The 25,700-nt window shown below is 37.9% G+C and overlaps 1 protein-coding gene across 1 annotated transcript in view; it reads right to left on the reverse strand.

Moving 5' to 3' along the window:
* mtrr (5-methyltetrahydrofolate-homocysteine methyltransferase reductase) overlaps positions 1–25,700 on the reverse strand; it is an 84,111-nt gene that overhangs the window by 28,363 nt on the left and 30,048 nt on the right. The gene's annotated exons all lie outside the window — the stretch shown is intronic.

Raw genomic sequence — 25,700 nt, forward strand, 5'->3', positions numbered from 1 at the left:
TTTGCTTCCTCCAACAATTGTGACATGAAAGCTGAGACACAGACAACAGAAGAAAAATCGTGTGTGTGTTTGTCTGTTTTTTCAAGACAAAATGAGAGAGAAACAGGAAAAGAGAAAGAGAAAGAGCACCAAGGTTGGCAGGTGGATGAAGGCAGTCTGAGTTTTTTCCGGGTCACAGGAAGAGTGTCTGGCCTGTAACGAAATGCCAACCAAATGAGGACAGATCAGAAGGCCGAGCATGAGCCACTTTGAACCTTATTACGGAGCACAGAAGATTGATGGGACTGCTCCTCTTGAGAAAGAAAAGAAACAAGTGTGTACGCATATACCCCCACAAGTGCATAAGCTTCAAGGACACTGTCACACAAACACATTCTCATACTGTGTACAACAAACAAAGGCAAACAGATGAGAAGAAATTGATGGAGTTATGCAGAGGAATTAAACATCCCTTGGAGAGGATATGCCCTGAATCAGAGTAAAACCACAGAGGATATAAATCCAAACTTATCAGACGGCGAATAAAGGCGCATGCACTGATTTGATGACTGAAATACATGAAACAACAATTGCCTGCAAAAACAAGGGGGCCTATGTTAATATGAAAATGACAAATCCTCAGCCATGCTCCCAGAAACCAGCACTACTTAATCATAATGAATGATGAAAGCTAATGTTGCAAATTTATCTCTGGAAAATAAATTTCAAATATTTCTCTTGGCATCTCAGCACACTGACAAGGCCAGACTGTTTGCTCTGCCTTCGCTATCCTCAGACTGTGTGTTGTCTTCTGACACAATTCACATCGAAAACTCAACAAATGATTCCCTCCCACTGTTCTTTTAACAACTGCAGAGTGTAAGTTCATGGGCCGTGACTAAAACTCTTCTCATTATTAATGTTTCTGGTCAATGGTTTCCATCAAAAGGAGAGCCGAGGAGCTAAGGAGCAGAAGCAGCTGACTGAGCGAGATTTATGGAGCGACCCTGGCGATGGTAGGCTCGTATCAAATGGCACGACAGCAATAAAGCTCTTTACAATGGCTGAGCATCAGGCAGTTCTCTCAGGGTAATACATTACTAATATCACCCCTGCTGAGAGGGAAAGAGGTGCAAGAGTTTTCGACTTATTCAGTCTCCACTCAAGTGCAGTGCACTTAACTGCTGCTAAATGGACGTCCACAAAGCCTAAGATCAATTAAAATCAACAAGCTTCTGTTGTTTGTTTCGTTTAATTCCAGTTAATTATCAGGATGAAAACTACTAAATTAAAACATGTATGCTTGAGCAAATGCAGGTAAGAATCTAATTCCATGTTGTGTTTTGCATCAGGAAAATTAAACCCTCTCTAAAATCACTTTTCCGCCTAATTTTACCTTATTCAAATGAATATTTACCCCTCATGTCCTTACATCTCAGAAATCTGGCATACGGCTTGAACTAGAGATGCACTGATTTTTAACCTTTTCATGCACAGGAGACACTGCAGTGGACACTTATTTAAAAGCTGTTTTCTACTATATTCTGGTATATTTATAAATTAATCACTTTTATGCTCCTCACATGTGGAACAAGCTCCCAGAAAACTGCAGGCCAGCTGGAACTCTCAAAATTAAAAACCTTTCTAGTTGCTGCCTTTTATTAAAAAAAAAAAAAAACTGTTAATTCCCCACACTGGAACTTTATTTTTCTTGCATATCATCTATTTTTTTCTTTTTTTGTTATTTCATATCTTTTTATTTTGTTTTAAAGTTTGTTTTTAATGCACTTGTTATTGATTCCTGCACCCCGCTGTACTGCTTTTAATGTACATGAAATTTGCTATCCAAATAAACTTGCCTTCAGTGAACATTAGTGAGTTATCCAATACACTGCCACTCACCGAAGAATAAATAAATATTTTAAATATATACCAAGTGTGTTACCAAGTGTGCCTATGTAATATACAAGAAAAGAAATTATATAGATATCCTTTTGGAATAATTATCATACAATTCTAATACATTATTCTATTAATATTTCATAGACTGCAATAAAATAAATACTAAGTTAAATATAACAAGTACCATTGCACATGTCTATAGAAGTAAAATACTGTATGTGGAAAAAAATGTGGTCCTTTTTTAATCAATGCATGTATGAAAGGGTTCATTTGCTGTTAATAACCAACTCTGTAGATATAAGAACACATTTATTCAGCAAGACACAACTCCCTCTTGTAACAGGGAGACTTTGTGAGACATGCCAGAAAGGTACAACTGGGGTGTATTTACATTACCTGTCTGTCAGAGTTAATCTGGAGCTATTCTAATATTTCAATTTAAATCCCTGTGACATACAATCACAATTATGAATCTCTTGTTTAAAAGGAAGCACAGCTAATTAGAGTTGCAGGTCTTAAGATGGTCTGATTCCAGGTTCCTGGCTTGAATCTCAGCTAGGGGCCTTTCTGTGTGTAGTTTACATGTTTTCCCTTTGCATGCAAGTGTTGTTTATTCTGTCTTCCTCTCCAAGCCTAAAACATGCTTCTTGTTGATTGTAACTGTTATATTATAATAGTTGTTGATTGACCCTGGGAGTGACAGTGGATGTACTGGGCAGCTGGGTTGGGCTCTAGAAGCTTTCTTTGGTCAATCAGCAAAAACCTTCAGCACTTTGCATCATGTTTACATCTCATTGCAGTAACTGGAGTTATATTCATCCAAAAGGGATCCTATTTTTTCTACAACCTGGATAAAAGTGACAAGGGAGAGATTGTTGGAATCAATTTGTTTTTCTGTTTAATATTTTACAGTGACTTCAATTAATGCATCCATTTTCTGTAACTGCTTCATCCTATTCAGGGTCAAACCTGTCCCAGCTGATCAATAACTGTACATTTTATTAAAATAAAATAATAGAAAATCAGTTTAATTGCATTTATTTTTAAATTTTTTTAACACTTCATACTTGCAGTTGAGTGTTAAAAGTTTTTGCTGTATATGATATCAGTACAGCAGCCAGCTTTAGTTTAGTTTTAGCCAATTTATTTTAGTCTCATTTCACAACAAACCAGCTGGAAGGGTGAAAGCATCAGGCAAAGACATTGTTTTAAAGTATCAAGCTAATATTATCCCTATTAGCGAGTCAGCTATGACTGATAAAATCTGCCAGCACTGTGATTTGTCATTTCAGCTTACAGAATCGCTCAAGATGAGAAGCCTGCTTTTTGTCTGCCACTGAAATCAAAGACCATCTGTTTAAAAAATTACCGACATCATTAGAAGCAAGACTGTCCCTGTTATCATTAAGTGCATCATGTGTCACCCAAGAACAGAAAGCTTGCTCGCCTGTCACTGCAACAGTAGCTTTAGAGGGAGGAGGCGATGCTTGAAATGCTCAGTCATTTTGGTTATGTAGAGAGCAACTTTCCTTGTTGGGAATTTAAATCTGCCAGCACATTTAGCAAACAAATCAGTTTTGTTCTGGGATTCAGCTGACACCAGCTTCTTTTGTTTTGCTGTTGTTATTCTTCTATTTTTGATGACAGTAGGCTGAACCAAAGATGGAAATAAAGTAAAACAGAGATGGAGGTTAAGTCTCTGTGTGAACCTCTGTAACTATTGTTATTTCCACCCTGCTCCTTTGGGGTTTAGTTCCTATTTCAATTAATCTCTAATCAAACTGGAGGCAGGAAACATGATCTGATTTGGCCTCTTCACACAGGGATGCTCTAATCACTTTTCTTGTCCAAATGGGATTTGAATGAAGGCCAGAGGACACGCACCTTCTCTTTTGTTGAGATATTATCATGGACGTCCTACCCGGTGACATGCAGAGTGTTTTCTAAAGGGCAGTGTCTTCAAGCGTAGTTAGGCAACTGTAAACTTGAATGTAAGGTGATAGAAAGCACTGGGAGTTTAATTTATCCTCAGGCAAGTTAGTGGCTCTTTGGTTTGTACAGTGCCAGATATCAACATCTGTGGAGAGAAGAGCCTGTAGACACAATCTGATACATTATTCACGCCTCGGCAAAACATTATCCACCAGTGCCCAATGCAATGATATGCTGCGACACTTCACATTTGCTTCCTAATGAATCTGAGCACAAGAGGGCCATGTCATGATGGGCATAAGTTGTTGCCCCACTGTGTGACAAGAGAAGAAACTGCATCGCCTTTAGGCCAAGCCTTTCCTGCAATAAAGAACAACAAGCAGCTGGGAAGCACTGGGAGAGCACTTAGATTAATCCATTAAAAGGCTGAGAAGCAGCACGAGAGAGGAAAAATAAACACAGTGTACAGAGACAAGTAGAGTACAAGAAGGAATTAAAAGCAAACTGAAAGAGACAACACAGGACGGGAAGAGGAAGCAATAAAGAATACAAGTCAATAAAGGAGAACAGAGTGGAAGCAGAGCTAAATAAAGATGATTTGGATAAAAATATCTGGTAAGACTTGCTCCTTATTACTTTTCTCAGATTCAAACTTGTAACAGCAAACACTTAAAAAAATAATATTTCTTTAGTATGCAAGGACACAGACTGAGGACGGTGGAGGTGGTTTTACATTGGAGCAGGGCTTACACCAGAAAATGTGAATTAACACAACCTTGGTGAGCTGTGCGCTGAAATGACAAGAGAGTTTCTTCTGGAGTGCGTGCACACCGTCTCATAAATTATGTTGACCTGAGGTTAATTTGGTAGTTCAGTGCCCCCTAGAGGTTGCCACTATATTTCTGCAGTTTAATACACCAGGCTTTGCAGCTACACATTGCAAAAGGATTAATTAGTTTGCTCATTTGTTGGACATATAACATAAATAATCTAAGTTTCACAACAATGTCAGATATTTACTGTTTGCTATTTCACAACATACCAACTTGCAAGGGAAAAAAGTGTAAATACTCCTCTGAATCATTGGATATTCCAATTAAAGATTAAATGTGTAGGAGGGGGAAAACAGGCATTATTTATCAATTAAGAAATTAATTTCTCCAAACTACTCAGCTAATTTGCATAAACAGCAATAAGTGGAAGTGGTGTCATTAGGTTTGAGGATGGCATCATTTGATTTCAATAATCACACATGCAAACAATTAAAACTGCTCAAGTGTTTGCAGGAAATTGTGGGCTCACACAAAAACCTTCCCATAGTAAGCAGCAGGTGGAGAAAACACACTATCTGGGCTGTCAGATGTGGTCCCCAATCAATCCCATAAAACAGGCATGAAAGTGGGTTTTATATGAGCCCAAAATTTATGCCACATACGAAATCTGGGAACTACTCTGAGGCTGTATTGCATCTGGCATATAGCTGGTGGAGGAGTATTTATCGTTGCCCTTTCGGTTTTGGACTTGTTTGATTGCTGAATGAAAGAACTAAATGTTAAGCCTTAAAAAAGCACCTGACTTTTACCACTGATGGTATATGATAAGTAGGTAATCTCCAGCTGAACATGGAGAAAAAAATCCCAGTTTTATTATCCCGTATTGTTTACAAGCAACTAACAGAACACCAAATGATAAAAAATTGGCCAAAAACTCAAGAAAGTGCTACGGAAAACAAACGCCCACTTCACTCAACTCACACAACACAAAGCTTTGAGAGTGTGCAAGTAACATGAGCATCTCATTTATCAAACCCCAGTTGGCCACCGGTGGGTGGGCATCACTGTCAAAAGGCCAATTAACAAGAAGCCCATTGCGAACACCGCAGAGCAGCTCAGGAGAAAGCTACCATTAACAGAAATCCATCATTAGGAAATAATGGGACCAGAACAGGAAGCACGTCCATATCTTCTAATAATGCCAGCAAGGAAGGCTGTTTCCAGAAGGAGAAAAGTAAAGACTGGTATGTTTCTCCCTTACTCCTTTAGCATGATCCTACATCTGTACTAATTAATTTTTGTTTTCTAAATCTAGATTTTGAGCTGTGTAAGCAGACACTACAAATAAAAACATCTCAATAACTTGAACACAGTTCCGAAATCAGCCAGAGCCACTGCTTGATCTTGATGTTGAGCTGGAGCTGAGCCACAATTATTGTGTCTTCAACTAAACCTGTCAATACCAGAGAAAGATCTCCAGGCTCAGACGTGAATAAAGGCAGGATGAAAAGAAGGACATTTTCCTGCAGTGAGCGATCAATACAGCATTGCAAATATCTGAAAAGAACACAGATGAGCTCTGGTGTTCACGAAGACAGAGATTTCTCTGAGTTTTGACAGATTGTACAATTCCTACAATGTTTCTTTTGTGTGTTTTTGGTCAGTGAAAATAATAATGAATCTCCCTCCTCCATAGGCACTGGTCTGAGGGATTTGTGTTCATTGTCCAATAAGTTTTCATAAAACTATCTGTAAATGAAAAAAAAAAACAACAAAAAAACTTTGTTAACTTTTATAGAGAACTTTGAAATCATCTTGATCTCTTCAAGGGCCCCAGTCCTGCAGGTTTTCAATGTGTCCCTGCTCCAACACACCTGACTCAAATTAACGAGACATTGTGCAGAACTTCATAGGCTGTTGGATTAATATCTGTAGCATGCATGTATGATTTTACATCTCAATAGTTTGATTAAAATCAACCCTGTTTGACCCTTTAGTAGTGTTCATTTGAGCTGGTCTGAGATCTAACATTCAGCATCCTCATCAGACATGTCCCCACGATCTATGCCTGCTCATTTAAGATTTCAAAATTTAATTTTATAAACTTGCCTTCTCTTTTAATAATTGGTGTTTGTATAACGTGACAAACTCAAAATCCATATTCATTTGGATAATGTGTAATCAAACCATAATATACCCACTCCAATCTAAGCCTAACCTAAAAATTGCATCTTACTTCTAACCAGGACACCAAAAAAATTAATCAAAAAGGTCCAAATTAGATTATTTAAAACAAGTATGTATACAAGGTGAAAAACACCAGTGAATCTGAGGGAAATGAACCTTACTGCTGGGCTCTCACTCTGAAATGATGACACTACTCAGCATATTTATTCAAAACAAACTTAATGATTCATTCTGGTGAAATCTCCTAAATGTCAACTACCTTGCACCATAGCACTAAAGAGGACCACAAACAGCAATGTCCTTCCCAGCTTTCTGTTCTCTCGGCTCTAACCTTGATTCAACTCACTGACTTCACTTTCAAAATGAGCTTTTGGATTAGTCTGTGGGTACAGGTGTGTGTGTGTGTGCCTGTGCCCATGTGTTTGTGTTGCTGTGACAGGGCCTTCAAGGGGCTCCGGGTCGAGGTTGTATGTTTTGTTCCCTGGAGACATAGGCTGATTAAGAGGCTTTGTAGTGTTTAATGGCTCTGTGGCCCTGCAGCTCTACCCCAGTGACTCAACTAGTGACCACAGTCACCTCATTCTCCTCTAAGGAGACCAACTCATGACGCTCTGCACCAGCCTATGCATACAGCTTTAAATTCACCGCAAACACAAGGTGATGATGTTTTGAGACTGAAAATGTTCTCATGGCTTCACTTTGTTTCTTCTTGTCCTTTCTGGAGTTTGAATCTATCTCTATGATATGCATACCATGTTTTTACTCTTTTTCTGTCTTCTTCTCTGTCTCTGTCAGACTTTGTCAGAAATACAATCTACCAAGGTCAGTCACAGCGATCAGCTGTCAGTCCGCCTGGCATGGGCAGGGCGGCATGCATGCATACGGAGATTAGAGAGGTTGATGAGGTGTATGGGTAGTGTAGGAAGGGGTATGCGAGGGTGGGGTGTGCCAGTGTGAGGCCTGAAAAGACACATAAAAGTGGTGATGCTGGTAGGGGTGACTTTGCTACACAGCCGCAACATCTGAGCGACTGAACTGAAAAAAAAAAATGTGAGTGCAGACCCATTTTTCTAAAAGAAAAAAAGTTTGTGAAAACTTGTATTGTGAAACTTTTTAGGAAAAACTTGTGTAAATACATCTCAACACAAATTAAGGTATTCTTGTCACGTGAAACCTTTAATTGCAATTCTGGCTCCATAGATCTTCTAAAAACATTTCTTTATGTACTCTAAGAACGAAAATTTAAGCATATGAGGACTGCAACCCAACCTTTTTGGGCATAAGTCATAAAAAAATAGCATTCCATCCTTCACTTACTGGTTGCTTTGCTATAGTCTTTACTGTTTTGCCAATACTGTCTTTATAATTGAAAAGAAACAGTTTTTATGGCATAAAACCGTAATGCAGTTAAGTTTAAAATGAAGTTCTGATCTCCTCAAGAGGTAAGAATTAAACTACATAGACACACATCGACTTAGTCACCTCATTACTGTTTGTTTGTCTTGTCTATGGGTTATGTACACCATGTTAGACAAAAGGGCAAGGATGTTTCTTATCTCCTTCCCTCTTCTAGCATACATATAAACACATACTGACATGCACAAAGAGAAATCAGTCATCGAGGGAAGTTACACTGGATATCAGTGTTAACACAAGTAATTGCGTTTCTGCTCGGGAGTTTACGAGTGTTAATCCGGCTCGGCAAAGTTTGCTCTTCAGCATATGAGTCACACAAGATGATGTTTTATCAGGGCTCTTCATTTCTACTCCTGCCTGGACTTCATCAGCAGCGTGTCCTGCATTTTGCTTCAGAGCTGATTGGAATAAAGAGGGCAGCTCGCTCTGAAAATGAAGTGGATCTATCATCGTTGGGAACAGAGAAACAAGAAGTTACCAAAAACTGCTGATATGGGTGCAATTTCTCCCTGTAGTGTGTGAGATAAGCAGTGTAGGGAATGTTTTTATAAAAGAAATGTCATCAAATAAATATGGTTTCCCAGCAGAAGCACACAATGGTGAAGTCACTGCAGCCACAGTTTTTTTATCTATCTATTATCTTGATGAGATAAAAACGTTTTTTCATTTCCTTTGTTTTACATTTCAGACATCACCGACAAAGTGATGTGTCCTGGAGGTGTGAGTATCCATGTAAAGTAGTCCGTTAGAGACAAGAAAAAAATGTCATTCATTATGAAAAATGCTTAATGAGATCAGTTCTAATGCCACCTTGTGATATCCTACCTTTGAATTCTTAATGACAATATTAAATATTTAATATATGAATAAAGGCAGAGTTGACAAAGCAATTAGATATTGACTGACCTTTTCAGTGTGTTTGGTATTCTGCATCGCTCACTCAGGACTTATTTTACCGCCACACCAAGCTGTGGGAGCGGATGCAGTGATGGAGGAGCTGCAAATCTATTCCAATCAATCAGTGCCTGAGGAGACTTGAGGGGGGGGGGGTCGCAAAGTTTTTATACTGTGTGAGACAAAGCTTATGCAACAAGGCATAGTGCTGAGGAGTGGATGACACCAGGTGATTTTGATCAAGAACCTTCTCAGCATATATTTCAGAGCCCTTCAGTGTGAGAGGCTGTGGGTAAAAAAAACAGCAAGCTCATTATTTCATATCTTCATTGTGATATTCTCTACAAGAATCCTAATAATGTGAATTTCATAAGATTAAAATACAAAGAAAGGAAAAAAGGAATAAAAAAAATAAGTAAGGACTTCACACTAAAATAGAGAATAAAACTTGATGTTTTTTTTCACATATGTTATGTGAACCATTACTTAGGGGATTTGAGAACAGATGGTGCCAAACTGTGCCAAAATTATCAATTTGGAGATGAACTGTTTATACTGAAACCTCTCTAATTGTGTTCTGCTTCACTTATTCAGAGTTGACCTTTGCAGAGATATTGTTCATCTTATATTCGATAGCAGTTTAGAGGTAGAACTGCATCATTCCGAAGGGATATACATATTCACCCTGAAATAGTTTTTATAGGCAAGACTGAAACTTTTTTCATTTGTGCTATGTGCCATCTTCATTTATTCTTCACCACTAACACATATAATGATATTAACACATCTCGACAAATCTCACAAGTTTTTCCTTTACTATGACTCAAATAGACCTTTTGGTTGCAGAGATATACTTTTTTGTCATGGGTATGCGATTTTCAAACAAAGGCTTAAAAATAAGCACAGGGTTGAGAGGAGAAGGGGAACTCATCTTGGCTAAATTGGCAATTACTTGTAATCTTTGAAACTTGCAGGCGTTTCCAACAACATACAAAAATAAGACTTATAATGATGACAAGAAAGTACTCAAACTGGTGACAAAGGCGTGATTGAATATAATAACTTCACATCTGATGATAATGATAATGATCTGACAAGCTTGCAGGGTAATTATGTAATTGCTATGTGTCAGTTTAAGATGAAGATGTTTACCTACAATATTTTTGCTACTACAACATGTGCTCATGTTGCACACTGCTGCATTACTTACCATGTTATAAAAGGAAGAAAACAGGTGGAGGATGGTGTTACACTGCTGACTCAGATGAGTTTAAGTCCCATCTGCCAACATTTTTAACACCCTTTACACCTTTCTACTTTGCTCTCATTCTGAATGGTTAGTTTGGAATTTAAAACACTTGGTTATGGTAATGTTCATGCATCTATAATATTGTGTAAACACATAGCAGTAACTATTATGTTCATTATTTTCAACCTTGAATTGTGACACTTTTATGTTTTTTGGACATGTACAAACATATCTATGATGTATTTTTAGATTAGAATGGCCTGAATTTGTTTAAAATGATTAGAATATTTTCCTCTCACATCGCTTGCTAGATTAATAATGTAAGCATCCACAGTTTAATTTTTTTATGGCTTTGTGGATCTCTATAAATCTAAGCATGAAAATATCACACTTAAATCTGGAACACCTTTGAAGGATCTGAAGGTGGGATAAATTAAGCATGCTTGTTTTAAACACGACTAGCTCTTTATTTGCAATTAATTATGCACATTTCTTTGAGTGTATCACTTTTTTTCAACAGGTAGTGTTTCATAGAGAATTAAATATTTTCTTAGTGTTATTCACCCCCAAAATTTTCTATCCTTTTAAAGACACAATGGTCAAAAACATAAAAAGCATTCTAGGATATATATTTTTTTTTTTTGGCAGCATTATTTTTATAAATGATTTAATGGGAAAACCCTGTAGTTAAACAGAAGTAAACTACGATACTCATAGACATGGCTACCCAGAGCTTTTCCAAACATTGACTGATGAGTATGCAGACATGGGAAGCAATTAGATTTGCAGCTCTCCAATTTTAGTGAGTCCAGTGAAGTCTCATCACCTCCTCTGCCCTAAAGATGAGCAGCTGTGGAGAGGAGAGGAGAAATAGCCACCCCTGTGGTGTCTGAAGGTCTTAGCGCACCAGTTTGTTTTCCGCTGCTACAGCTAGCCAGGTCCAGCACAGCAACACTTAACTTGAGCTCCAGATGGGATCAGAGGGACACAGATGGAGGGGGCAGACCTGTCATTCAGTACACATAGTGAAGCATTTTTCTGTGTCAAGTTAACGCACATTATATTTGCTCAGTGGCAGCAACTGGAAGACGCCACCAACACAATACGGGCTTTTAAAAACTGCTCTCATGAGAAAAAGAATGGTAACAATCCAACTGGGGCAGGTTAAGATCCATTTATCCTTTCTGTCTAACTCAGTGTCAGTCCACTTCAGTCTAGAGAGCACAAAGGTTGTTAACTCTATAGGCTGCATGCTACTTTAAGCTCTATAGTGATGTCTTCGCAGTCAACACAGTCCATGGGTCTGAAAGTGTTCCAAAGAGAAGATTTTCAGGGCCATGTGCAGCTCCTGCTGGAGAGTGACTGCCTGTGTCACAGATCCTAAACACCTGGCAGGATGAAATTCAGAAAAAAAGTCTTTCTTTGTAGAATATAATTTGAATTTAAAATCAAATTTCTACATATATTTACCAAGAATTGAGTTTTCCTTTTTTTCTTAAAGGTGCAGTGTGTAAGAATTACTGACATCTAGTAGTAAAGATGGGCCCAGATATTACTTCAAACACCAAGCACAGTTGTGAATGGACGGTGGCTGTCGGTGCTCAAAATTCATCAAGACACATACATTTTTCATCTGCGAGTAGATCCAGTGGCCTTAGGGGCAGAGATGATTGCACTACAGGTAATGAGTTCAAAATTGTAGTGTCTTCTTCTATGTGCTTTTAAGGTATTACTTGTCTCAAACAGAGCTCTACCACCTATCAAACAAGGCTGGCACTGCTGTTTTGAAGCTCAAAGGGCTCTCACTTCGCACACAGAGTTGTTTGTCCATTCAGAGATAACTTAGTTAAAATGGTGGAACAAATATGGCCGCTGTCACTGTGGACTCACTGCAAGTAGATATAAATGGCTCATTCTAAGAGAATAAAAACATAACAGTTATTTTAGTAAAGTGTCTTTACTAAAGTGTTTTTATGTCAGTGACTTTTTTTCATGTTGCTCCTTTGAATTGAGGCTATAGTGTAAATAAATGATTGTTCGAATAAGTATAAGTCTCTTTGCTTCCTCCTCTGTCTCCATCCCATACATACTCACTCCCTCTGATAGCACGTAAGAGTTGAAAGGCCAGTGACACTGGTGGCTAATTACTGACTTGCCTCATTAGCCATCCAGTCTCCATCTCTGGCCCCAGCTATTATGCCTCCCAGGACCACACAAAGGTTGAGTCTCTCTGACCATGTTCCTTCATTACTTGCTCATATATCTCTGTTGGATACTGTGACACATGCTGGGTGACTGGATGTGTGATAATGTTAAGATTTTTTTCAAAACTGTTTTTTTTTCTAACTAATAATAAAAAAAAGTGTGGATGTTGGTTTTATTAACAAATAATGACAATGGGGATATATGGATGTTACAGTTCACTCATTGCTGTTGCTTGCCATCTACTATTTACACTATCTGCTTGTCAAATTCAGTTTCAGCCCCTTCCATCTGCCCTCTAGCAACCTGGACACCCCCTGCCTTTCCCAATCACTATATTACTCATGTCCCCTAGCTCACCTGTTTCCCCATCCCTCATTAGCTCCACAGTATATATTGTAAACCAGTCCACTTCCACTTACCCTCTGACAGGTTGCCAGTCGTGTCATCCCAGTCCCGCCTAGATTTGACCTCCAACATTTCTTGGGTTTCATTTTGCCAGGTGTTTCTGCCTGGTACACACATAGACCTGCCTAATGACTTCACTCCTCAGTTAATCCCTCACCTGTTCCTGCTTTCATTACTTTTCATAGAAGTGAACTCTTTCAACTTGGGCTTAATAAAGAAGCCTACAATCTTATCTTATCTTATCTTATCTTATCTTATCTTATCTTATCTTATTTTATCTTATCTTATCTTATCTTATCTTATCTTATCTTATTTTATCTTATCTTATCTTATCTTATCTTATTTTATCTTATCTTATCTTATCTTATCTTATCTTATTTTATCTTATCTTATCTTATCTTATCTTATCTTATCTTATCTTATCTTATCTTATCTTATCTTATCTTATCTTATCTTATCAAGCATTGCTCCAGCTATGCTTATCTTACCAAGCATAGCTCCAGGCGGAAAAGCAGAACAAAGTTCCATTAACAAACTGTAATAACACTTTAAAGCTAAGGACAGGTCCTGCGGGGTAAAGCCATGCAGCTCAATTAACCAATGAGTGACCCATACTAATTGCAAGTATTACTTGAACTGGTTTTGTTAGCTACAGCACTTATGCCTGTTATTGCATGTAGCCTAGATTATATTCTTAAAACATGTTCACCGAATTACTCTTTCTGTCAGCAAGTATATTAAATAATTATAGAGGAAAAACTACATAATGTAACACTCTAATTAACATCATAGCTGTTATTTATCTTTGAACAAATAAGATAGAGATTTTGAGGGTTATTCTTTCGTTCATAATTCCTGTTTTTCCTTACTCAAAGTGCTAGAGGAGATGATCACTACATGGTGAAAGGCAGGTTACACTCTGGATAGGCCACTATTCCATTCCAAGGTCAATTTTAATGTTAATTAGGACAGAATATTGAATAACTAAAAAATTTTCATCTTGTTCAATGGCCACACTACACAACTAGCCTGTTGTAGTAGTTTCTATTGTTTTCCCTTTGTATCCTCTTAAAATTTCCTTTTTAAGTTTTTTAAGTTTTTAGAAAGGATGAGGCAGAACCAAATTGGAGAGCAAGGGGGAGGATATTTAAATAATTTCTTTAGCTTGATCATAACCTAGAATGCAAGATCATTGGCAGATTAAATTTGTTTACTGGCAAGGACTCAGTAGAAAATTCTGGCTGCAGTATTATGAGTTTTACAAAAACATGTCATTGCAGGAACATTTTCATACATTACTATGTTGCACAGGAAGCCAACGACTACAAAATGTGGTAATGGTGAGGGAGGAGGGATTGTAGGATAGAGTAAACATGGCATGATAATTTTTCAGGTATTTCATTCTTAATCTTGGGTACCTCTAGATTAGCTTTGTCTTAGAGGAATCATCCTTCTGAAAATGAAAGGCCTGGGCAAAAGTGTCCTCTAATTGTTCAAATTTTTGTAGGCTTGCTGAGGTAGCAGGTGAGAGAATGATAGTAACTCATAAATGATAGCTACTCCTATTGCAGTAGTCAGGAATCTACTGCTCTCCTACTTGAAAACAAAAGAAAAATGAATTACAAACAAGCTGCATTTTTAGTACAATAATACCTAAAATCCAATTGTGCATTTTCCAACCACAATCTGATCTAGATATGAGAGTAAGCAGGATGGAAAAACCACCAGAAGAAAGATTGCAGCAAGACATTTTGGTTTGTAAAATTTCCTCATTACCTGCAGTTGTACAACAATATAGATTTTATCTTCTTTCAGTTCCCTACTATATGTTTACCTGTTATCTTCTATGTTAATTATTGCAGATGGTAAAAGTGTGATAAAATACCAACTGAAGCAGAAAACATCACACAGCAATAACCTAGAAAAGGAAATTATGTTCCACAATGTTACACAAAGCTAAGGAGCTAATGGGTTTTCTTTGTACACAATTTGTAAATAAAAACTATTGTAGCTCTGGTTTGTGGAAACTGAGTGATTGTAGAAGCAATTAATGAATACTTTCAGTTGTACAGTAAACAGATGTGTTATCACAGAATACTGCTAACCCCCACGGCTGCCTTTTCGCATCCGTTTACTCGTGATGTTTGTAGCTGCACCGAATGCCAGCACAACACAAAACGTGTGAAACTGTTTCACCAACTACTGGTTTTTAAAATTTTCTCGTGATGTAGATAACCTTGCTATGTCATGAAAAACATAACCTGGTTTTAAACTGTAGAGAGTGTTATGAGCCATTTTTTACCCACAAAATCCCGTTTTAAAAAAAAAACTAAAGAAAAAATACAAATTTTATCAACAGTATATGTGATTTCCATCACGATTAAGTAATTCTGTGTTGTTTACAGCTCAAAAACCACATTTTTAGGTGCACTACCCCTTCAACAACTTTGAACCCTGAATAGTTTGTTGCTGAATAGGATGACATTAGGTCAGTTTTCCTTTTGATTTTGCAAAATGAACCGTGCTGATATGGCCCAGGTTTAAATTGATTTTATTATTATAATTATTATAATTATAATTATTATTATTATTATTATTATTATTATTATTATTATTATTATTATTATCTGTTCATTAAAGTTCTATTGAAAGTGACAACTGCCTAAATATTACTGTATACTGTACCATAGGGTACAGAAGAGCATTAGCTCAAATTGATTTTTGATTCATCATTTAAAACTTAATTAAAAAATAAAACCCATTTTCATTCATTAAATCACACTGGAGGCTCAAGATGGATATTTCATATTTTCATCGATGTTGCCCTCTTTACCAGCACATGATCAAAGTAACAAGGAAATTTAAACTAGACTGCTAAGTGGGTCACTCAGGTGGTCCAAGCTTCAGGCATTTGAGTGCCAGTTTATTTGGATTTCACTGTGTCTATCTGCTCTCCAATCTCATGTTCCCCAAACTAAATGGAATACATAATTAGTTTCCTCTGCTCTTCTTGCTGTTTGGTACAGGAGAAACTCACAGTGTTCAATTATCAGTTCAGGCCAGGTCTGAGCCCAAGGTAAATGCTAATACCACAGAGCTGCCCCTCAGCGTTGCACACTGAGCAGACAAATCTGCACTGTCTCATCCTGTTAAGTTGATAGTAACTGGTAAAGTTGATCCAAAAAACACAACATTCCTTCAAGAGCTCAACTCTGTCAAGTCACTTGACTTGCTGCCAAGTGCAAGTTGTGCCATTGTATGTTATATTTCTGAACATTTCTATTTACATAGTTATCTGTGTTGGTGGCGCTCTCTTCCTGTCTGTGCAAACTGAATAAAACTTTCAAAATGACAAATACAGATGAAAAGGGGGGTGTTTGTCAGCAGCAGGAGAGCAGGAGATAGATCAAACCTCCAGGTGCATGTAAGTCAAATCAAGAAATGAGACGCACTGCTGGTTGGTGGCATGTGGAGTCAGGTGAAGCAATTTTCCTTGCTGTCTTGTCACTGCACACTTTAAATATGTACTTTCAAGAGTTTACTTGCAAAAGAAAATCAGTGTTCTTTGAAACAGACTTAAGAGATGAGTGATTTGGTGGTGCAGCTGCCTCCTATATAAAATATGACTTATGAAGTGATGGATGAGTGCATGGACTTCAAAAGCTGCTGCCTATCAAGAATCATATGGTGGATACACCAGGGATACCATCGTATGTGGTGCATGTGTTACAAGGATGATAGACTATGTATGTTGCGTAGCTACAGACCCTGAAAAATATGAAACCCCCACTCTTAGCAGATGTTCTTTCAGATGTTTCATTATATAGAAAAAAAAAGGGCAAAAATCACTGATATAAAACATAATTTCATTCATCAGCTGAAAATCACGTTTTTAAAGCATAACTTAGATCAGTTAAAATATATATATATATAAAATTACCTTTTAATCTGAATTTTCAAAACAAATATCAGCACAAGTCTACATATGTAAATAGTCTGCAGTTAAAAGGTGCCTCCAGATAGGAAAATGCACAACTAAGAAATAAAAAAAACAATAGGCAGAAAAGGTGTTTGTGATCAATTGTAAACTATCACTATCACTAAACTGTAGAAAACAAGGTAAGCGTGGGCTAAGGAGAAGTAGTCATGATCAGGGGTTGAGTAGATGAAAGTGATGAGTCACTGATCTGTATTGGGTAAAGAGATGATTATGGACCTTTTTTATTTATTTATTTATTTTTTATTTTTGTATGTGCAAGGCCAATGAAACATATATAGATAAAAAGTCATTTCCACTTGCTTTTCATTTCAAGGACCAGAAGAAATGACTGTCATTACCTCTACAGTAAATATAAGGACATATTTAGAATTTTTGGATGCTTTTCTCATTCCCTTAGTCTTTGGGAATGAGAAAGTTGGAACCCAACTCTCATAAAAGTCAGAGGAGATGCAACAGGCTATTGCTTGGATTTTTTTTTCAGCTATTCTTTCCTCATAATTAATCAATATCATACTTTTTTTCTCTACGTGGTCTGAAAAAAAACTATTAATGAGATTAATCACATATTTTAAGGAACTGGTTTTGCATCTTTCCTGTTGTCAGTATAGTGTATTGTACTTTTACACAATGATTCCTTGAGGGTGGTAAGTTTCATAAATCCCTAAAGTCATTATGCAAACATTTGCAAAGCTCTGTTGTAACATCTTCGATACCTTGGTGTTCTATCTGAATAATCAAATACAATTAAATTGCAAATGCCTCTAAAATTTCAGCTGTGCCTCATACTCTACTAAAGGAACATTCCACAGATAAACACATAAATGAATAAGTATTAAGTATGATGTTCTCTAATTTCAAACAAGCCCTTTTGGCAACACAGTTCAGTTGAAAATCTGTCTTTATTTCCACCTTCTGACTCCAGCCTCCTCTGAGGTTTCCATGGAATATTTGCTACACTCAAATGTCTCACTCAGTCGCTCCTTTTCACAGGGTGAGGTTCATGAGCCTGCATGAAACCCTGAGATATCTGTCAGAGACAGTGATTTATCACAGAGCCACTGCCAGTCTGCAGGTAAACAGCAAAATTTAAGCTTCAGCAGTTGTCTAAAGGTGTGTATATGTGTGTAAGTGTTCACAGCAGGCAAACATGCATGCATAAGCATACGGTTGAACTCCCAAGGGAAATACAATCCAGTCTCATATGGCAGATGACTTTTCATTATTATGATTACTTTTTTTTTTTAGAGGACAGGAAGTCTTGGCAGCTCTTTCATTATTATTTTTTAGTTTTGACATTCTGGACAGGGAACAGAAACAGCAACATGACTGGAGCGGTGACCTTGGATCCTGGTCTTCAAAGCCCGCAGCTGTTTTTTATCCAAGCGATCCAATCAGAGACTGATTTACACCTGGAAGCCCAGGTGATCATAATTAACTGTAATTAACGAGCAGGTGGGAGACGAAATCAAATAACTGGGACATAAAAACAGCGGATTGAACATAATAAGTAAGAACTGCAATAAAGTCAGCCAGCAGCGTGTCATGATGGTATACTGCAGACGTTAAAGCACAACACAAGAACCCAACATGTGCAAGCAGACTGAGAGCATAAGCCATAACACGAGTGATATATTTGTGTGGTGTCATTGCTGCTGCTAAAATATAAGCCCCTGGGCTAGTTGACTGGAGAAATCAATCATCCTATTGGCTGGAAGTTTCAGCTTACATGCAGTTGCATTCAAGTTTGATCCAAATATATCATCACTTACTACACCACACATCTTGTTAGGGAAGAACAAGCTTTATCACCACCAGCACTCGAGCAGACTTTTCCCAGATTTTTTTCACTTTTTGAACCAAACAAAAATGGGGTTATTATTAGAGTGTTGATAAATTTGTTATCAATTAAAATAATTGCATTCTTTTAACTGAATGAAACAGCAAGTGCATTTTAAAGCAAATCTAATTGCAAACATGTTTTTCATCTTTAACATCAGGAAAACTCAACATGCTCAACAATATATTGACTGTTATAGCTAAAGTGAACCAAAGGTTTAGACTTATGTTGGGATGGGGCATATTAATCATCATGATATAATGCTTTCAGCTCTAAGCTACAAGTGTAAGTGTAAAAAATACCATATATTTTCCCGTCTAACACAAGAAAACAGCATTGTTTATTTCTGAAAATGTTTTGCATTTGCAGCATTTGAAAGATCAAATCAAATTTGCTAATATTGCCACAGGATGAGAAAAGGCGTTCTTGTATTTCTCACACTGATCCCACAGATTTACATATCTGTTTATTCACACGCTGTGAAGAAAACCTTCCTCCAGACCTTCCTGCTGACTCTCACCATCACAGTCATCAAAACAACATCACGCTTAAGAGCTGTGTTGTTACTACTACTTTTCTACTAAGGTGTCTTGTCTCCAAACAATAAACCTGTCTGCAATATCAGTCAAGTGATGAAAAGATCAGTTGCAGGACTAGTTACTTAGCAACAGCCATGGCTGTGTATTGCAAAACTGTTATTGTTCCCAAAGAAAATGACCACATTTAAGCTGTTTTTAATCACTTGCACTGAATCAAACTCAACTTTAATGGTTCTCTGGGAAAATGAAATCCTTAACTGAATGCATGTGTGTGATTGTTTTGTCCTTTGATGTAATGAAGTTTGTAATTGATACTCAGATGGTTTGCCCACAGTGCTGCTGTCAAGACAAAGCTCATTTGGTCAGTTTGACTTTGGTCCTCTGCCCGTACGGCAGTGTGTGTGTGGTTTATATAGGTATTACTTTAGATGGTAAATGATTTGGCCTTAAATAGCATCTTGATCTTTGCCATCTTCTACACAATGTAAACCTTTTCAGTGGGGTTTTGGTAGTGACTTGCTCTAAAGTTTGAAGCAGTTCACCTCTTCCTCCCCAGTCATTCTTCTGTGACGCTGGATGTGTGATTCTCATCCTTGTCCTGCTGAAAGGCCCAAGACCTTTGCTTCAAACCTAGTTTTCTGACTATAATTCCTGTTATTATCTTTTGATTTTATAGATGCTATGACACATTCAGTGCTTCCAAAACCAGGAGAAGCAGAGCAACCCACAGCATGATTGAACCTCCACCATGCTTTACTATAGGTGAGCTTTTCTTAATTGTCTTACATTTAGTCCCTCGAAAGAAAAAATATGCACTACATCCCTAAAATACTGTCAAACTTTTCAATATTACAATTGACGGATTTGTGGCTTTTTTTTTAACCTTTTTCCCCTTGTTTTTTAAATAAAAGTCTAAAACAGAGATGTAATTAATTATGAAGTATTTACATAGAAAACATTCTTAGTATTTTTTAGACACTATTTAGTATTAAAATTGTAGTCATTGCAAAAGTTTTATTACATAGCTGGAAGGAGCCTTTGAGCATCTATATGTTTATTGAATCTGTTATCAAGAAAAGGGCATGTGCTCAAATGTCAAGTTGTAGTTCACAGGGGTTACAGTGTGAACATGGCTGTGCTTTGCCTCAGAGCAGTTTATTTTTGATGATGTGAGGTTGCCAGGCAACCAGCCGAATCTTCCTTTAGCAGAAATGTCAAAATTTATTTTAACTTTAGGGTGAGCAACATGTGTCCACGTTGCTTAAAAGATTGTATTTCTGGTGCTTTAAAATTCTGTGTTTTTTCTTACAATAGTTTGTTTTCCAACTTTTTAATCTCCACTCTTAATTCATGTTTTTGTATATCAAATTTATTTAATAACCAATCCATCAAATAAGCAGAAAGCAGAGTTTCTGCGGCAATGAATGATGGGCCTTGCATCCTGATACACTGCGGTACTAAGATTTGATGTGATCACCTTTGTAATTGCTCTTGTACTTATAGATTTTTCAATAAAACAGTAATTACTGAGTAAAATCCCAGCTGTACGATTACATGCACATGTTCCATCACTTTGTGGGATGATGATTTATCACACAAACAGTTCCTCATTTTTAAATATATTCTTATTGCCTCTTTTTGCCTTGGGGATTGTGTTTCACTTCTTTTCAATATTATGGGAGAGATGAAGGTATAAACTTTGTAATGTAACTCTTGTGGTGTTTATTTATTATTAATGTGCAGATGTGTGTGTATCATGTGGCAACTCTGAGCCTTAACTCTGCAGGAGTTAAATTTGCAACATGGGCAGGTGATGGTACAACTCAACCTACACTACGTTCTAATGTGCAGAAAGAATGATGATCCTCATCATTCCTTTGTGCTTAAACAAAAATATATTTTCTCATTCCTTTTTCAGTCTCAGCTTTGTCTATATTTTACCCAATCTAAAGGCTTTAGTAGTCAGTCTTTCCCACTTTAAGTCGTTTTACTTCCCTCTGCCTCCCTTTGTTCATCCCTCTCGCAGCATGGTGCAGAGAGTACAGCTGGACATTAATCTGCCACTGATGAGCCCCACTCACCAGATAGCTCATGGCTGCTTTTCAGGAACTGGGTAAGATTAGGACCATCACTGGTGCCACAGCAGAGTTTAGGAAGAGGACAAGGAAAAGAGTAAACACAAGAAGATGATTCGCTTTGCAAATAAAAAAAGGAAATAACGTTTTTGAGCTTACAGTAAATATCTGTGATCACCAGTGAAGTGATGCTTTAAATCCTTATTTTCTCTCTGTAAAAATATCATTATGATCAAACATAAGGTGGTGGTTCACACACAATGTCTTTTTTATATTATCTCTACATTTGAAGATGAAAAAAACCTTTTCTTTGCAATTTAATTTTATCAAGTACGTTTAAAAAATATCTTCAGAATAGTGCATATTGATTGGATTTAACTTATCCCACACATCAAACGATGAGAAATGTCAAGAGCTCTTGGTTTATTCTTCTGTCTGCCTTTTCTTCCACTTGCCATCAATTGTTTGCATATCTGTTTTTTTCTGTTTTGTTTTTTTTCCTTTGCTGAACAGCCTCATCTCAGCACTTAACCTCCAATTTGCATAAGTCATTACAACTGTCAGGACAGAGGAGGCTATAAATTCTGCCAAGTGTTCATCTGTCATTGGGAATTAAAAAAAAAGCAACCAATTTTTACATTTCTTTGACAAATGAGACAGAAAGTGCATCCGTCACTGAAACATCATTAATATCTTCGATGAGCTAAGCAGTTTCTGTTTAATTGATGTGGACATGGAGTACCTGACTGCTAGAGAAGATTTTTTATTCATTCGTCACGTCTACGCGTTCGTTTTGATATATTTGGAAGTTATTCCTGCCTTTTTCATGCTCTCTTTGGTCAGTTGAATCAAGCAGGGAAATACTTTTCAGGAATTTTAACTCAATATTTTCTCCTCCTGTGTGCATCAATTACAGCAAATGTTTGTTCTGCTGAATAGGAAGCGGGGATATCTCTCCTGTCCTATCAATAAACAGACCAGAACAACACTGGTATCTCACAGTGAAAAGAGAAAACTCAATAGAAGTGCTGCAGCCTCTTTAGAAAAACATAGATTTTCCTGCAGCCCCCTTGACAGATGCTGAAGTTAAAATATTTGTGCACAGCTGGGACACTGGAGAGAAGGCTGACTGTGGCTCAGTGTTTTTGTCTGAGTGTGTGTGTGGCTGTCGTCGACTCCACTTCAAACAGCTGAGCTGACATTCCTGGGTCACTGACGGCTGATGCAGAACAGCTGAGACAGAGTGGAAGTGTCTCTTTTTAGTGATAAAATGCAGCTGAGAAGGAGCCGACAGAACTTGAGGGTGAGCATTTCTTCTGCCTGACTTTTGTAGCTGAGCCATCAGCATCACACACAAGCAAGTGCACACCTCCGTCATAAGGGACAAAACCTGGTTTCAACTCGCTGTTTACTTTAAGACCTGCGGCTGTTGTTTGAGCTACAGTCATTAACTTTCACATGGTATCCACAGAGCTACACCAAACAGGACATAGTGTCACTTTCCTAATTAAGGTGCCATCCCTGCAGAGCTCAATGAGTCAGAGTGTGGGAGGCTCAAGTTAAACTTCTCATCCTCAATATCTGCAACAAGAAGTCAAATGTTTGGCAGGTTTTCTTTTCTCCAATTCTCTGAGCTCATTGACATAAAATGCATCTCCAGACTTGGCTCTCTCTGCTCTTCCATAATAACAGTCATTATCTTCAGGACACATCTTTCTGCCTCATTTAAGCCCTCCTTAACAGGGGGCATCTATCACAGAGGTGCTACTATTCCGCGGTCGCACTGACCTCCAGCGGCTCTGATTTATTCCTGACCATGTCCACAGCTCTGCCTTTCACTCTCGCTGCGGGACAAAACTGCCACTGACAACCTTTTTAATTATGAAGACTTAATTTAAAACTTCATTAGTCGTAGGTGGTCCCTGGACAGGGGTGACATAAGCAGCAGACAGGCTCTCCATCTCAACAATGGTCATTTTTTTTAAATGGAGATGAGGGTGTGTGTAACAGGGAAGGTAAATAAGGGCAGTGGAGCTTAAAGTGTTCTTCATGCTTCTTAAGTTGATCACAAATAATGATTACAGTTGTGTCCCTTTGATTTAACTTTCTTTTTAATGTCTATAAGTGCTTTTCCTCGTGTTCCCTCAACAACAAATTGGAGTCTTGCCTTAAATAGAGGTTATGCGTCATCTGTATGATGAGATATGTTTTGCTCTTAGACTAATCCAGCGTCATTATTTTCCTTTTGTCCTCCTGTGACGAGTGGAAACAGCAGGATGAGGATGTGGAGATGTAGCCAGCTGCGCCTGGACAAACACTAGAGCAGCTCCATCTTCGACGACACCATACTAAACAAATTATTCTCTACCTTGGACCTTGGACTGTTTTTTGCGAAACAGGGTGTTTTTGTTTATATGGCTCAAAAATTACAGTTAATATTGTCATCTGTGGTTCAGGCAGCAGAAATTGTAAACATATCCTCCACCTCACCCTACAAAAGGATAAAGGGAGTGACTGCTGCTAGAAGATTTAATTCTGAGAGGTCTCTCTGGGGGTCCGCGCAGCACTCTGAAGCCCTTCGCAAAAATCTCTCAATTAGAAGTGTTCCTTCGTCTTCTGACCAAAGTCACCTCAAAGAATCAAATTATCTCTAAATTTAAATAAAACAATCACTCTCAATCAATCAAAGTTCATTAGCTGTGAAGTAATTCCCACTGCCTCTTGAACACACCACGAAAGTTTACATTCACCCTGTTGCCTTCAAGTTCATCCAAACACACATTTCAAATACCATGTGTGTTAGGTAATCTACAAACATACATGTGTGTAGGATCATGATAAACACCACAGTACAACAGTTTACTGAGATTGTTTGCTGCTTTTCTTTACTGATGCCATGAAGCCCAGATGGTTTTAGTACAATTTACTGGAGGTCTGCTGAGGATGTGGGGGCAGACAGACACAAACAAAGTCACTGAGATAAATTGCTTTGGTCAGTATGAGATTTACACACTCTGATCTTCATACTTACAGTTACAAAAGCTCAAAAAAGGAGACACATCTCAAAGAGACTAAAGCTAAACAGGAGGGGACGTGCTGCAGTACAGTGTGAGTAAGAGCCTAAAAGCCATTTAAAGCAACACTTCAGATTTTCATACTTTGGCTCCTCCTATCTGGCAAATTCAGCATCTGTCTTGCATCCTGTCTAGGGATGCACTGATACCAATACCAGTATCAGGTACCAATCCAAATCTACGTGCATGTCCTCGTGCTCGGTTTCATATGTGTTCCAATACTACAGACCTGATACCAGTGTGAAAAAACTAGGGCTCATGACATATTAAAAATCCAAATTATGTATCATTGGTGGAAGAAGCTGATTTTGGGCATATAGGTGCTATGTCACCTTTAATCCTCCTTATCTATGAAGATTCTGACAGTTTTCTAGCCTTACATGTAGAGGATGGCCTCAGGAAGACCCATTTGATATATCACACAATTAACCACTTAGTCCTAACATCTGATCTTCTTGTTTACATTCTTACCAGTTAACTAATGGGATTATATTAGCACTCATAGTACTCATACTCGTACTAGTATCAGCATTACACAAATGTAAGTACTTGTACTCGGTTTGAACAAATGTGGTATCGTTGCATCCCTAATTCTGCTTCTTTTTTGAGCTCTCTCCAGCTAGTAAGTCAGTTTAAAGTCGACTCTTGTCTTATCTCTTGCTCTGTCACTTTTTTTCCCTCGCTTCCTGCGATTATGTCATCATGGGTTTCTTTGATGTATCAGTAGGCCTGTCGCGATAAGCAATAAGTCAATTAATTGAACGATAAGAAAATAAGAGCACGATAAGTTTGCCGGCCGCGATAATTTTTATTAGTCCCCCCTTTACCATAAACTGTGTATGACAATAGGTTTCACTATGGAGTATTTCGACTCAACGCTCTGGTTTGTTGCGGAGTGATCTCTCTAGTGTCATACTTGACTGCAGCATGTTGCAGCACGAGCCGGTAAGCCGCATTTGTTTTGCACGGCTGCCAACACGCAATGGCCGTGAGACTTGCGCATTTAAGTGGCTTCTCACGCTCTCGCGCTAAACCTCCGATTCTCATGCTAAAATATGTAAATAAGTCGAATGGAGAAATAATAGATGCAAGCACCTCCTCTTTTATCATTTCGCTGCTCCCCACATGTAAGCAGAACACACACATTCTAGCTTACGACGTCAGTACAAAGCCCCCACTTCCTGGTCTACCGTAGTAACCCCTGTAATCCGCAGGCACATTACGCAAATAGAG

This window comes from Melanotaenia boesemani, chromosome 18 (genome assembly GCF_017639745.1).
Source record: "Melanotaenia boesemani isolate fMelBoe1 chromosome 18, fMelBoe1.pri, whole genome shotgun sequence".
Classification (NCBI taxonomy): domain Eukaryota; kingdom Metazoa; phylum Chordata; class Actinopteri; order Atheriniformes; family Melanotaeniidae; genus Melanotaenia; species Melanotaenia boesemani.